Source organism: Marmota monax, unplaced genomic scaffold, assembly GCF_021218885.2.
Source record: "Marmota monax isolate L192 unplaced genomic scaffold, Marmota_monax_Labrador192_F-V1.1 WCK01_AAM20220418_F8-fsc00119, whole genome shotgun sequence".
NCBI lineage: Eukaryota > Metazoa > Chordata > Mammalia > Rodentia > Sciuridae > Marmota > Marmota monax.
The window spans coordinates 3,333,626-3,349,093 of record NW_026694771.1 but is presented as its reverse complement, the minus strand read 5'-3'; the positions used below and the strand labels follow the sequence as shown (position 1 = coordinate 3,349,093).

The window sequence follows — 15,468 nt, the reverse complement described above, 5'->3', positions numbered from 1 at the left end:
ACCAGTATTCTAATTTTTTATCAGCATAGCGTAGTTTTGTCTTCATGTAAATGGAATCAGCAGAGTGTACTGTTTTGTGTCTTGCTTATTTTGCATATTTCTGAATTCATCTACATTGCTGTGCATACATAGTCTCTTGTTCTGTTTGCTTATCAAAATCCTATTCTATAATATTGCACAATTTGTTTATCCATTTTCTACATTTGAGAGCTACTTGCTTTAGACAATTTTAATAGAATTTCTATAATCATTCCTGCACAAGTCTTTTCAAGGGCATAATTTTTATATCATCTTGGTAAATACCTATGAATGTGATTACCAAGACATAGGTATATGATGTTTAAGTTTATAAGATAGTGACCCAGTATTCCAAAGTGGTTGTACTATTTGACATTCCCACTAGCAAAAGAAGATATCTCCAAATATCCTATATTCTTGCCAACACTTGAATGTATCAGTCATTTTTTATGAGTCAATCTAGTAATTATGAACTATAATTATGCTATAGTTTTAAATTGAATTTCCCTGATGTATAATGATGCTGAGTACTTTTTTATGAGTTTCAATTGTAAAGTGCCTAATCAAATCTTTTGTTCACTTTACATTGTTTGTCTGTTAGTTATTTGCAGGCACCCCTCATGTATTCTGGATTTGAATTATTTGTTGATATATGAATTGAAAATATTTTTTCCTAGTTGTTTGTTTATCTTTTCATTTTTTAACAATGTCTTTTGATGAATAAAAGTTTTAATCTGGATGTAGTCTGATTTCTCATTTTTTTCTTTTATGTTTAGATTTTTCTGTGTCTAAAAGATGCTTGCCTACTTCAAGGGCATGACATTTCTTTCATTCTTTCCTAGAAGTATTATAATCTCCTTTTGTTGTATGTATGTATTTAATCCTCAAATTAATTTTAAAATGTAGTGGAGAGATAGGTAAAAGTTCAATGTTTTTTGATATGTTTATCTAGTTGATTTAGTATCATTTGTTAAAAAGATTTTCCATTTCTGAATTAAATTGCTTTGGCACTTCTGTTTGTATTAATTGGCTAGATATTTGGAGTTTTTATGTGGACTCCCTGTTCTGCTGTAATGACCTATGTTTTGGGAGAAGAGAGAAGTTTATATTGGTGTCATGCTGACTTCATTACTGCATATTTAGAGAAGAAAATTAGGCAGGATGAGTCCTTCAACTTTGTTCTCTATCTAGGTTCTTTGCAACTCCATATAAACTTTATAACCAACTTGGAAATTTCTCTAAAAATTGGAAAAACAAAGCCAATTAAGATTTTGACTAGAATTGTGTTGAATCTATAGATTGATTTGGGAGAAATATCTTAAAAACATTGTGTTCTCCTTTTTAGTTCAGCATGTAGAGACTTTACATTCCTTTATTAAACTTATTATTAAGTAGTTCATACTTTTATGCAATTATAAATTGATTAATTTTTTTAATTATTTGCTATTACATTCAATACATTCAATAGCCAGGTGCAGTGGCACATACCTGTAATCTTATAGGCTCAGGTGGCTGAGGCAGGAGGACTGCAAGTTTGAAGCCAGCCTCAGAAACTTAGGGAGGCACTAAGCAACTTAGTAAGACCCTGTCTCAAGATAAAAAATAAAAAGGGTTGGGGGGTTAGGGCTGTAACAATGGTAGAGTGCTTGCCTAGCATGTGTGAGGCACTGGGTTCAATCCTCAGCACTACATAAAAATAAATAAAATAAAGGTCCATGAACAACTAAAAAAAAGTTGAAGGAGGGGTGCTGGGGATGTGACTCAGTGGTAAAGTGCCCCTGGGTACAATCCCTGGTACCCACCCCCCAAAAAAGATAATTTAATATTTTATATTGATCCTGTGATCTTTCTAAATACATTTATTAGTTTCAGTAGTTACTTTGTGTATCCCTTAAGATTTTTCTAATAAAAACAATCATAGTGTAGGTGCATAAAGACATTTTCACTTCTTCCTTTACACTTTTGTTTTCCTCACTGAATTGTTCTCTCTAGCATCTTTAGAACAGTGTTGAACAGAAGTAGTAAGAATAAATATACTTGTCTTGTGCTACATATTAAGAGTAAATCTTCAGTCTTTCATCATTAAGTATGAGATAAATTATAGATTTTTCATAGAAACCCTTCATCAAATTGAGGAATTTTCCACTATTCCAATTCTCTAACAGTTTTTATTCTGAGCGCCTATTAATTGTTTTCAAATACTTTTTCTGTATCTATTGAGACAATATTTTTTTCTTTTATTCTAGCAATTTGGTCAATTTACATTGACTTTTTTTCAAATGTTAAATTACACTTGCATCCAACCTGATCATAGGGAAATATAATTTACATATTGCTATATTTTTGCCAATAATTTATTAAAGATTATTGTATCTAGAACCATGAACCTAGAGACACTGGCCTAATTTTCTTTTCTTATAATTATCTGTTAAATTTTGTTAATAAGATTATACTGATTCCATAAAACAAATATGGAAGTGTTTTCACCTCCATATTTTCTGAAAATGGTGGTAAAGGATTAACATTTTCCCTCTTTAAATGTTTTATAGAATTCTCCAGGAGAACTATTTGGGCCTAGGGCTTTCTTTTCAGAAATGTTTTTGGTAACAAATTCAATTTCTTTATTCTTAATTTAGATTTTCTGTGTTGTCTGTGTCTATTTTAATAACATTTTTAAAGCAATTTATGTATTTCACCAAAGTTGTTTAAATTAATGCTGCAAAATTCTTTTAACACAGGTCTAATTAAACTGCAATGATGTACTCCCTTTCATCACTCATCAGTAATTTGCATCTTTTTACTCGATCTTTTTCTTAGAGCTTTATTGATTATATTAATCGTTTCAAATAATAAAGTTTTGCCTTTGTTGTTTTCTACTAATACTCACTTTAACCCATTTCATAAATTTCATCTTGTTGCTTCAACATGTAGTCCATTCCATAAACTTTAATATATTGCATAACTTAATTTAGCATATTATATAATTTTTTCTTGACCTTTCAACCATGGATTATTTAGAAATTTGATGCTCAGTTTTTTTCTAGATATTGTATCATTTTTTTTTAGATTTCTAATTACACTATGATTTTTAATTACACTATAATCTAGGAAAATATTCTGTAGTATCTAAATCATTTGAAAATGTTTGAAAACTCATTTTATGGTTCAGAATGTGGTCTACTTTTTTTTAAAAAAAGTTCCATGTCATGTTGTAAAGAATGCATATTCTGCATATAGGAATAGTGTTCTATAAATGTCAAGTAGGTTGAGGTGGTAGATGGTGCTTTTAATATCTTGAATATCCTTATTGATTTTTATGTCTATTTTTTCTATCAAGTACTAGGAGAAGAATGTTAAAATTCCCATTTTTTTATTGTGGATTTCACTTTCTCTAGTTTCTTGTCATTTGTACCTACATATTTTTGGTGTATATTCATAATGACTTATATATATTTATATATATATATATATATTTATGAAAAAGTCCACTTTATCTCTTGTAAAACTTCTTGTCTTATAGTCTATTCTGTATAATCCTAATATTGTCAATCCATTTTTTCATGCTTGTATATATATGCCCAATCTTTTTCTCTCAAGATGTTGTGATTATATTTAAAATGCATATCTGCAGTCCTACTTTTTGATTCTGTCTGATGATCTCTGTCTTCTAATTGAAGCATTTACACCAATTACACTGAATACAATTATTGCTATAGTTGGATTTAGATTTAACATTTCATTATTTGCTTTCTAATTTTTCTTTTGCTTATTTTTCCTTTGCATTTCTTCCCTTTTTTAATGGGTCAAATTAACAATTTACTATTCCATTTCAATCTACTATTTGCCTCATTGTTTGTCTTAGTTTTTAGCAGTTGTTCCAGGGATTACTACATTCCTGCTTAACTTACCAGTTTATGCCAAGTTAATATTTTATCATTTCATATAAATGTGAGAATCTTATAAGAATATAATTTTATTTATTGCAATCTTATCTGCTATAGCTTTTTATATACTTTATGTCTGACGTATTATGATACCATGGTAAATTATTATAATTCATGCATTAGTCAGTTTTTCTTTTAAGGCAATCAAAAGAATATAAAGATATTTTTTACATGTACTATTGGATATTTGAAAATTTTAGTGCTTTTTATTCTTTCTATAAAACCAATTTCCATCTGTATCCTTTCCCTTTAGGCTCAAAAACTGCCTTTCACATTTCTTGCAGTTAGTTCTGCTGACAACAGGAATTATTTATTTCTTTATAATTGGAAGATATTTTTGCTGTATATTCAGTTCTTGTTAAGCAGTTGTTTTTCTTTTTGATCAGTTAAAAGTGGCATTTCATTTATAATGAGGCGTCAGTTGATTTTTATTTAATTGTTTCCCTATAGGTAATATTCTTCCTTCCTATTACTCAAAGCATTGAGATTCTTCTCTGTATGTTTGGTTTTTAAAATTTGAACACAATGTGTAGTGATTTTCTTTAATTTATTTTTCACCAAATTTGGGACATTTTCCAGCTATGATTTATCAAATATAATTTCTACCTCATTTTTTATTTCTGCCACCTATAATCTGCTGGTAAGTCTCTACAACTATTTTTATATCACATACTACACTTTAACCTTTGCTTCTTTTTAATATTTGTATTTCTTTTTTCCTGATATGGCCCAAGACTATTAATAATGATTTTTTAATCCCTCTGCACTCATTTACTCATTTTTCTCTGTTTTTTACATTATTTTCTAACGATCTGTATTCAGATTCAGTGGCATTTTCTTCTGCCATCGCCAATCTTTTCTTTACGTGTCTTTCATTATTCCTTTTTAAATTGCGGGTATTATATCTCAACTTTCTGTTTTTTTTTTTTTTAAATAGGTTCCATTTCTTTGTTTATTTGTTCACCTATTCTCTCAGTATAACCACATTTTCTTAAAGATCTGAATATATTTGTATATTTGCTTTGAAGTCCTCATCTGATAATTTCAACTTCTAGATCATCTAGGGATCTACTTCTATTAGCTGCTTTTGTTTGTTTGTTTTCTTTTCTTTTTTTTTCTTTAATTACAGGTCACATTATCTTGTACCATGACCAATAATTTTTTAATTGTGTTTGAACATTGGGTATGATATGATATGTTGTATAGACTCTGGATTCTATTATCTTTCTTTTCATATAATGAAATTTTATTCTAGCAAATAATTAAATTACTGCTTGACATCATAGTAGCTTGGTTGTATATTTCGGAGTTTCAGTTTTTCCCTTATTTAGAATTAAAGTGCCCACAGATTTTCCTCTCTAAATAGATTGCATGTTCCTTATGAAAGTTTTTTTCCATTATAAAAAAGTTCACTCATAACATCTGAGAAAGTGATATCTATTCCACTCACTAAATATAACTAAATTGAACTGAAGAGTCTGTATGTTAAATAGTTATAAATAAAGAAAACAACTTTTAGGAATCTATTTGGGAGACAAAATGACCAAAACGATTCTAAGCAATGCTTTGGGCATCACAACACCTGACTTCAAGTTATACTACAGAGCTATAGTAACAAAACTGCATGGTACTGGTATAAAAACAGACACACCCAGCAACAGAACAGAAGACAGTGAAAAATCCACACAGATATAGACATCAAGTGCCCAAAACATACAATGAAGAAAAGACAGCCTTTTAAACAAATGGTGCTGTGAAAATCGGTTATCCATATGTAGAAGAATGAAACTAGATCTTCATCTCTCACCCTGCACAAAAGTCAATTCAAAATAGATTAAAGATCTAAGAATTAGACCAGAAACTGAAATTCCTACAAGAAAACATAGGGTCAACACTTCAACATATAGGCACAGACAATGACGTTCTCAATAGGTCCTCTAAAGCTCAAGAAATAATACCAAGAATTAACAAATGGAACAGCATCACATTTAAAAGCCTCTTCACAGCAAAGGAAAAAAATAAGAATATGATAAGAGAACCTACAGGATGAGGAGAACATTTTTGCTAGTTACTCTTCTGACAGAGGATTAATATCTAGAATATATAAAGAACTCAAAAAACTTTACTCCCCACCCCCAGCAAATAACACAATTAGTAAATTGGCAAATGATCCAAAGACACCTTTCTCAAAAGAAGTGATGCAAATGGAATCAGCTTGGGAGATTAGTAGTATGTGATATTTTCAATTGTGATAGAACCACTGAACATAAGGTAAAGATAGAAAATGAATAACTTCATACTCGTCATTTTTTAGGCCTATTCTAAGACAGGTGTTTGCTAAGTAACTTACATAATTTTCATGGCAATTAAAAAAATAGATAATATCATAATCTTGTAGATCACAAAGTTACAAATCTAGGTAGTCAGACTCCGGGTTCAGGTCTATTACTCCCTATTCTGAATGAGATCAGATTTATTTACAGTGCTTATCACTTATTTTAATAGTATGCATCTTCGTTAATGTTCTCTCCTATCTCTCACATTAGCAACTTGCTTTCTGTGTCATAACAGTTTGTTTGACATGACATCCTTACATAAAATTCTTGCTCATTTCATGGAACAGCAGCAAAATGGAGACCAACAATGGAAGCAGTGAATAATCAAAAATATTTCTGGAATCAATGAACCTGAAACCAACTGCCCAGTTCTAACCATCATTCTTGCCCTTTAGAATTATTTCCAAATTCATCTGTTCCAGAAAGCCTCTAGTGTTTAACCTGGAGCCACCTATCATTCCACTGGGCCAATTACCCTAGCAAACTGGTATAACAGACCAAATATTAATTATTTGCTTTTATGTCTCAACACTCTAGGTGTGGCAAACAAATGAAGAGCAAGACAAGGTCTTTAGCTACAAGCACATTACACTTTGGTTAGGAAGATTCTTATCTCACAGTAGAAAATCATCCAATGTATGCATGCATATATTCTGACACGCTGTTTTGCTTTTCTTTCTTCTTCATAATGATTTCAGGCTATTAATTTCAAGAATCTAACTGACTTCCTATTGGTACCCAACCCTTTAACGCTGAGAACTCTTGGCTGACTGAAGCCCTGTGACTTGTGGCTGTGTTCTTGACTATTGGGTCCTTTTAGACTAAGTTCTCACTGAGTCTTATCCAACCTTACTCACTCATCTTGTAATCAACTTAACTTTTATTAAAGTCTTTGTACACATTAGGTAATATTTGTCCTCCGAGCTCCCAGGGGGGCTGTGGTAACTGCCCAACGAGGAAACCCTACCCTTCATTATTCAGCAACAGCTTGAAGAGTATTCTAATTCTAACCTTCCGCCCTCCACAGACCAGCTGCATCAAAGGCTGTGTTCCCCTGTTTGTTTTTTTCCTGAAGCAGAATCACCATTTCGAAGTAAATAATCTATTAGGAAACTAAGGACATTAGGTCCAAATTTTTAAAACATGTCTTTTCTATGAACCACTGTGAATCAAAGCTGGATAATGCCTTATACAGAGTCAGGACTCACGTGGTCCCTTTTTCTTTACCCTCTGGATCCCTCCATGCTGTTCAGGAGAAGTTGCTGGCTTTTGAACTGACTGTTTGAAAATGAAGGCATTTTTCTTTTAGGGAGAATAGTCCTTCAGTGATTTAAACAACGAGGCTTGTGATCAAAATAATTCATAAAGGAAAAGATTTATGAAGTGACTTCACTAGCACACAATGCATTTTTTTAAACTTTGTTTTTTAAATAAATCTGTCAGTACACAAGCCAAGACAACACATCTGAATGCAATATCAGTGGACACACCCTGAATCTCTTCTTCTTTGCTTGCCCAAGACTGTGGTAAAAAAGGGAAATGCTTCTCATTGTCTTTTTATTTAATGTAAGTTAAAAAGTATTTTAAGTGTTACTTCTCTGAAAAGACTTTAAAAATGTGTGCATACTGCTGTTTCATACAGGAAAACCTGCCTTTAAGAAATGCACTTTCCATCTACCACTTGCGCTTCTTAAGAAAATAAAAAATAAAGAGCCTAACTTATAATGAATCCCTCTGGCATAGGGGAGCCCGTTCTAATCTGCCTTTATCAGGTTTGAGTGATAGTTCTGCTCAATGAGTATTGACAGGGCCGTCCTGTTTCTCAGGCTTTCGTTTCCTTCAGTTGGAGAAGGATACAGTGCATTTTCACATTCTCAAAGTCTGCAGTTGTTTTTATATAAGAAGCAATTTGCTTGGGTCACGTCAGGTCGAATGGGATGCCTGCCCAGCTCTTGGTTTTAAAGGAAAAACATACAGAAAGACACAAAAACACAGCAGTTTCCTTCATTAAATTCCACTCTACCTGCCATGGGCTTCTAGCCACAATGGAATTTCCCACCCTGGCCTAGCCTAACTTTTATTTTTAGGCATTTTTTTCCCCTTTAAACATTATGAGCTTTCTTTCAAGTGAACTTTGAGGTAAGGTTTATTAAATGATAGAGTAATTGCCTGGTTTAAAAAGAATCAGATGTAAGAAACAAATGCCTAGTGACCTTCCACAATATTGCTGGATAACCTCCCCTTGAATAATAGCTTTCCAAAAATTGTTCATAACCATCACAGCAACACAGGTCACATGATTTAAAATAAAAAAGTGAATCATGAATAGAATAGGGCATGGCATTGTTTCAGCAGTACCTCGGTTTACCTAATCACATTGGATAGAATTTTGGAGGAAAAAAAAAGAATTTGAATAACTAGATAAACAAAGAAATATAGAGGGGAGTAGGGTGGGGGGAGAACATGCACTTTTGGACTTCTCTCTCCTGAGAGTCATTTATGCTTTTGCCCACTGCCTAGGGGCAACTGATTTAATCAGGATTGTTCATGTGGATTATCTAAAGTATGAAAAGCAACAGAACTTCCCAAGAAATCCAGGCTGGGTCTGCCTCAAAATACTTGCTTTGGGGCCTGGAACTAAGTAGACTGCTCACATTGTACTCAGGGTCCTAAGAAAAGTGGCTGAATGCTTTTATAATTCTTTGTCCCTTTGATCTACTTCAACATTTGGTGTCTCTTGGCATTGGGAAACTCATGAAAATGACCCTGCCTAGTTAACTGATTCATAGTCTGGAGAAAAAAAAAGTTAAGATAAGAAAAAAAAAAAAACAGGTCTAGCAATGAGAGAGAAAAATGTGTCTTCTTGCTATCTTTGTTCCACATAAATAAAGATAGAAAGATGTGATTTTGGGGATGTGAATCCCACCCTCTCTGAACTTAGTAATAGCCTTGTCAAAGCCAAATGGAGGCCTAATGTCAACCTATTCTCTTTAAGATAGCTTGTTGGCTCCCTCCTCATTATTTTCAAGCTCTATTTTGCATAATTTCCTTTTACATGAAGAAGTTTACTTCTTAGGCATATCATTTGCTCTTAGCACACTTATTCTCTTTCACCTACTTCAGCTTCTTATCCTCAAAACTCTGATTCCTTGTTAAGGTTCATTGTCAAAGCAGCCATTCCATGAGCATCACGGCACATTTATAAACCAAAGATTAAAGATTAGTTCACTCTGCCTGGCTTCCAAAACTATTTGCTGCTTGAGACCATTCCTTGAGTATGCTACCCTTGAAAATAAACAAAAACTTGACTTTAATGTGAACTTAGAAAAGGAAGGCACAGCTCCATATAACAAATTCTACAGAGGCCAAAATTACTGTCACATTATAAGCAAGCTTTTCTTCATGGATGCTGCATAAATTCTTCTCTGCCTACCATGGGCTTCTGGCCACAGTGGAATGGCTTCATGGATTTCATGGATGCTGCTCTTGCATATGTTATCACTCTTCATCTTAAGTACAGGACTTTGCTTTTTAAATGGATGCCATTTTCTTCCAGTAAAACCAAATGGTTTACCCTGACATTTAACTGTGATTTGGTGACTTTAGGAATTCTTTTTAACTCTAAAGTAAATGTTCATGAGACTCACGAACTCCATATCTAGACAATTAACCTAAACATTTCAGCCATTCCCCGAGGCTGCATGTGATCTCTCAGGATCCCTTGTAAAACGTGAGATTTTTAAACCACTGTTCAGTTCAGTTTGTGGTTGTTCTGTGAGTATAAAGCAACATCATTACTTATGGTGCCTCCTCCTCAAACATTTCAGTGAACTGGAGTACAAGGAAACCTTTACTGTACATCAGAGAGAGCATTAGGATTACTCCTGGTAACCAAAGAGCTAAGAGCCTGCAAACACACCAACCTCCAGAAGGAAAACTGGATTAGACAATACTATAGTTTAGCGATAACAGGAGTACAATGCCAATCTGTTAACTGTGCAGCCAATCATTTTAATAAAAATAACCAAAGGACACCCTCAACACAGAGAAGGTATATTTGTGTATCATTTTCCTGAAATGGAGCTTGAACTGAATCAGTTGGGAATATTTCTCATAGGTCTATTATTCGTCTCCCTTGCCACACACACATACTCTTACATATACCTACATATAAGCCTACACCTAGATATACTATGTTCAATTGCATCTATGAGCCACAGCATAGTTGTTTTATTTCTTCAATGTACAGGGATAAAAGTGAGAAAACTAGGTAGCTATAGTTTTTGTGTAATGTCATACACACAGAAAAAGAAAGAAAACAGGTTCAGAGCAAGTAAAAGATAATGGACAGTGGTAAATATACAAAACAAGACAGGATTACTTAAGAACCTATAATGGTGCTAATTTTGACTACTAATCTTATAAATTATTCATTTACCCTAAGTTTTTACACTGCCTGGCAAAGAGTAGTAGCTCAACTAAATTTGGGCTGAAAAAAATAATGGAGAACAAGCTTGAACAAGAATCATACAATAAATTATCCAAATGTGTGGACTGAATTAAATTTTCTGAGCAGAGAAAAATTAAACTGAAAGGGCACAGTGTTTGTTCAAGGATGCAGAAAGGTGGTGATGTAAATGAGTACAACCAAAATATTAAAATACATGAAAAGAATACTTGAAAATCTCAAACAAAAAGCGATTTGAAGGTCACAGTCTTTAAGGTAAAAAGGCCTTCAGAATAATGAAATAATAAAAATAAAATTTGTACTTCTTTATGTCACCCTTTGTACTTAAGTAAAACCCTCTGTACTCAAGAATACTATGTTCCAGAAACATAATAGCCCAGGGTCTCTTAAATGAGACAGTCATTAAATGATTCAAACTAGATTTAGTAGAGAACAAATTATTTTCTGATACCATAACAATACATTGAAAGTGAGAAAATACCAATGAATGTGGTTGTCAATACATTTTATTTAGCAGGACTGATGCTGCCATGTCTTAGCAACTGTCTGCTATGGCAGCTTGCTAATATGTCTAATCTTTCCCACGATCTGAGCTAGTGATCTTAGAACTTTAGATATTTACATTCATTTATCCACTCAAAAAACTTTCATTAATTGCCTCCCCCAGCTGTACTAGTTTTATAAGCTCAGACTGGATCCTTTAGATACTGTGACTACCCTATAGAGACCCCAAACTTCCTTTGTCCCTTGTATCCTTTGATCTTCACTGGAGGTTATCTATCCTGACCACACATCCACAACCCTGATCCTGTCCCCTTTCCCACCCATTTGTATTGATGAATTTCCCTTCACCCTAGGGTCTATCTCCCTGAGAGGAGCAAAGAGGTTGTGTCATTTTAGCAGTGGTCATAGTGCTCCCTGGAGTGGAGCTATATCAGCCCCAAACACATTGTCTTGTTGAAGAAGTATAATGTACTTTCCATAAACAAGAAATGGTTTGATTTCCCTTGCCTCAGTAGAAATATTACAAGTTAACAGCGGTTCTTCTGTTATAAATCACAATATTTCTATAGCATCATGAAAGAACTCTAACATACTTGTTATACTTTCTTCCTACAAGTAGCCTATTTCCTCTGAATATATTTCATTCACCTGGCAACAATGAAGATTAACTATTTCCTTTTATATTCAGACAGAAAGAAGTGTAATCTTTGCTTACAAAAATTTGGGGTAAGTGATGATAGGTTTCAAACACTTTTTCAGTTCAGTTATCAAGAACTCTAAGTTCAGAATTTAGGAACATGATTCTTTAATCCTGTGATTTTACCAGTGTTGGGGATCAGTAAATGGTTGAAGATTTCTTAAAAGAGAAAGCAGTGTTCCCTTCATTTGTAAGCAAAGAGTCAATATATTAAAAGGGGTTTTAGAGCACCTAAGTACACAAAAACCATTGGTTTTATTTTTAAAAATTTTCCAAGACATTCTCTTAAGAAATAAAACAGACTATAGAGAATATGGTATCTCATATTCTATATTTTATTCATATTCTATAGAAATTCCATAGAACAATGCTTTGCTACAGATATATTACCAAAACCTTTTCCTGTGAAATGTAAATTCTGAAAGTAGATATGGACTAGACAAGATAATTTTTAAAAAATTGCAGAAAGCAATGCCAGCTTCTATAACATTATAGATTATGTATGAAATGTGTAAACTTTAATAAAATAAATAGTTGTCTACTTTTTAAAAGATGTGTTTGAATTTCCCTCCTAAACTGTAATCATACCTCTTCAAATGTGTATTAGTTACTTAGATAGATTCAAGCATGGCATAATTTTAAATAAAATAATTTTAAAACAATGAGTAATATATATAATTTTATATATATATATATATATATATATATATATATATATATATATAATTTTATAATTTTTAGAAACACAGTGTCATTAGACTTGAAGACAAACAGTGGATTGAATCAACTTATTATAGTATGAACCATAATAGGATCACACCACAAAAACAAAAGACATTTAGAAAGAAATGGGTTATCCTGTGTTTCTTAAGCTGCCCAGCCCTTTACTTCTCTTCTACAATAGATTTAGTGGAATCTCACCTGTAGTCAACAAGCTAGAATATAAAGTGAGATACCATTTTGTCATTATGTTACAAAAGTTTGAATAATAAAAAAGCCAACATGAAAGCTTTAGTGGATACTATCACAGTATAAATTAAAATTAAAGGCATTTAATGACCAGCTAATATTGATGCTTAGAAAAATTTAAGTGCCAAGAATGCTCTTTCACTGCTATTCCAGCTATGGGAATTTATTAGTGGGCATAATAAAAATGTGCTGAGAAATAATATTCTTTTTGAAAGAAAATAATGAAATTTGATTTATTTATTATCAAAGTTATTGTGTTTCTTGGAAATTTCATTAATTAGAGGTAGCATTATCTGACACCTAAGGAAGAGTAGGAATCCTCTGTTGCAGGCCAATCATGCTTATGACCAAAATAATATCTCTCAACATTCAAATAAAAATGGGATTATCAAATACTTTGAGATTCTATGAACATACATATCTATGAATAATCTGTACTGTATATTTTAAGTTACATATTGCAATTATAACATAACTGAATATTAAATATGCAAACTCCCCTTTTCTCTCCAGACAATTCTCTTTCCTTAAATTTAAAGGGTAGATTATTTTCTTCATTTGTATCTATTCATAGATGCTTAAAATCTAGGATATCAATTTTCTCTTAAATTCTAACATAATTTAAAGGACTTGAAGCGATGATGAATTGTAGAGTGTGACATGATATGGCTTTCACCTTTTACAGGCTGTGGCTTTGAGCTAGCTACTTCTAAGTCCCCCAGTTTCCTCATCTGTGAGAATGAAATAATAATAGTATCTACCTCCTATGATTACTATGAGGATTAATGAGTTCCTTTTCCTTTACTTCTTTCTAGTGCTGGGGAAACCAGGGTCTTGCTCATGCTAGGCTAGGGCTCTACCACCTCTAGCCCTGGATTAATGAGTTTCACGGTCAATATTAAATTGCTTTTTTTAGTCTTTGGAAGTAGTTGAAATCAAAAGTTTAGCAGAACTTTGATTTCTTTGTTTGGCAAGTAATCTCTAATTTTTATTTCTGGGCTCTGGTCCTCTAAAATCAGTGGAGTGAAGCCTTGTTTGAGTAGCTGCCATCTTTCTGCCTCAAAGCCCATATGGGTTTACCTGTTGGTTTTAGTTTTCACAAGGTCTCTCTTCAACAAGGTGCTAAGGGTAAAATATCAACTCTTAAACTATTTGAGGCAGGTAAATGTTGAAAAGGGAATTTAGTCAATAGCAGTGTGCTGGCATGGTCTGCCTTTCAGAAAGATAATCATAAGTTGACCAATCAATAAATAAAATGTATGAGAAATACATCTATGCAGAATCTTAGAATCATTTCTCTAACACAAAAGTTATTAAGGGAAACTCTGAAGCCCACCTATGTAATTTGACATTTAAAAACAGAACTCATCATAGTTCTTGGGAAGACGTTAGCTTTGTTCTCAGCTGGGAACTACTGACTTTCTGCAGGCCAGATTTAATTTTTCTCTACTTTACTGAAAACAACAACAAGCAAACAAGAAAGTGAAAAACAACAACAAAACAACAATTCATGTTCATGCCAGTAATGTCTGCTAATTCAGTTGGGTACAGGTCACATAAATGACAATGCACAAGAGTTATTTACTACCAAGCCAACAAAGCATTATCAGACCCAAAATATCAATACTGCTGCTATTTAGAAACTCTGCTAATCAGATGTCCCAGAATCACTGGCCCTAAACTATGGGACACATGAACATTTAAGGTGCCCAACGTATGGGATGGTCTGAGTTGAAAAATATGCCCTAGAGGGAAAATTACTTCAAATATCTATCCAGAAAAATCTGTATACAGTGCTAAAGAAACTGGTAAGACAAATTATTTTGCAAGATATCATTTGGTAGCTAGTTATGCTAAATAATACAAACGGATGATTTTACATTATTTAACCATCCAAACTTTTTGAATTGCAGGGAGTGTGTGTCTAAAATATGAAGTCATGGACTATGTAAAATTATCCTGTTATGGAGATATTTTGAAACGGTTTATAAAAAGCAATGGACACATTTAAAAAAAAGAGCTAGCCCAAATGAGTTATGAAAAGTTACAAGTCCTTTTTTTTCAGACATATTTTTTTTCCACACATAGTATTTTCCATATGTATCATAAACATTCATGTGTGCAGAACATAACACTACACTTCTAATATCACTCCTCTCTGAGGGTGAATCAGGCTAAAGCTATGAGTTTCAGACCATTTCTGTACAAGTAATTTTTAGCTAGGGGAGTAAAGCATAAATTCTAAGACAGGTATGAAATATATGTTTTAAATAAGGCACAACTATTCTGTGAACATTGAAACTAGCACCACTTCACTGTTAAAGAATTTGGTTATATATGCAAGGGAAGAAATTGAAAATCAAGAAAATGCAATTTGTGAAAATTATTATTAATATGGCTAAAATTCAAATATTGACATTTTATTTTCTTAAGGGTTTCCCTGAAAAAGGCAACACATATTTTCCTGATGAAAGAGGATGCCTGAAACTGACATTTAGGAGAGCTTTTGGACATCACCAGTGTATGATGATG

At 32.8% G+C, this 15,468-nt stretch overlaps 1 protein-coding gene across 34 annotated transcripts in view; it reads right to left on the bottom strand.

Moving 5' to 3' along the window:
• Nucleotides 1-15,468, bottom strand: part of Zbtb20 (zinc finger and BTB domain containing 20) — a 795,965-nt gene that overhangs the window by 322,521 nt on the left and 457,976 nt on the right. For 3 of the 34 annotated variants that reach the window (XM_058572831.1, XM_058572832.1, XM_058572839.1), the window contains exon 6: nt 1,507-1,603. The exons of the other annotated variants lie outside the window; for them this stretch is intronic. The gene's annotated coding sequence lies outside the window, so the exon portion shown is untranslated. The remainder of the gene's footprint in view (nt 1-1,506; nt 1,604-15,468) is intronic. 34 annotated transcript variants of the gene reach the window in all.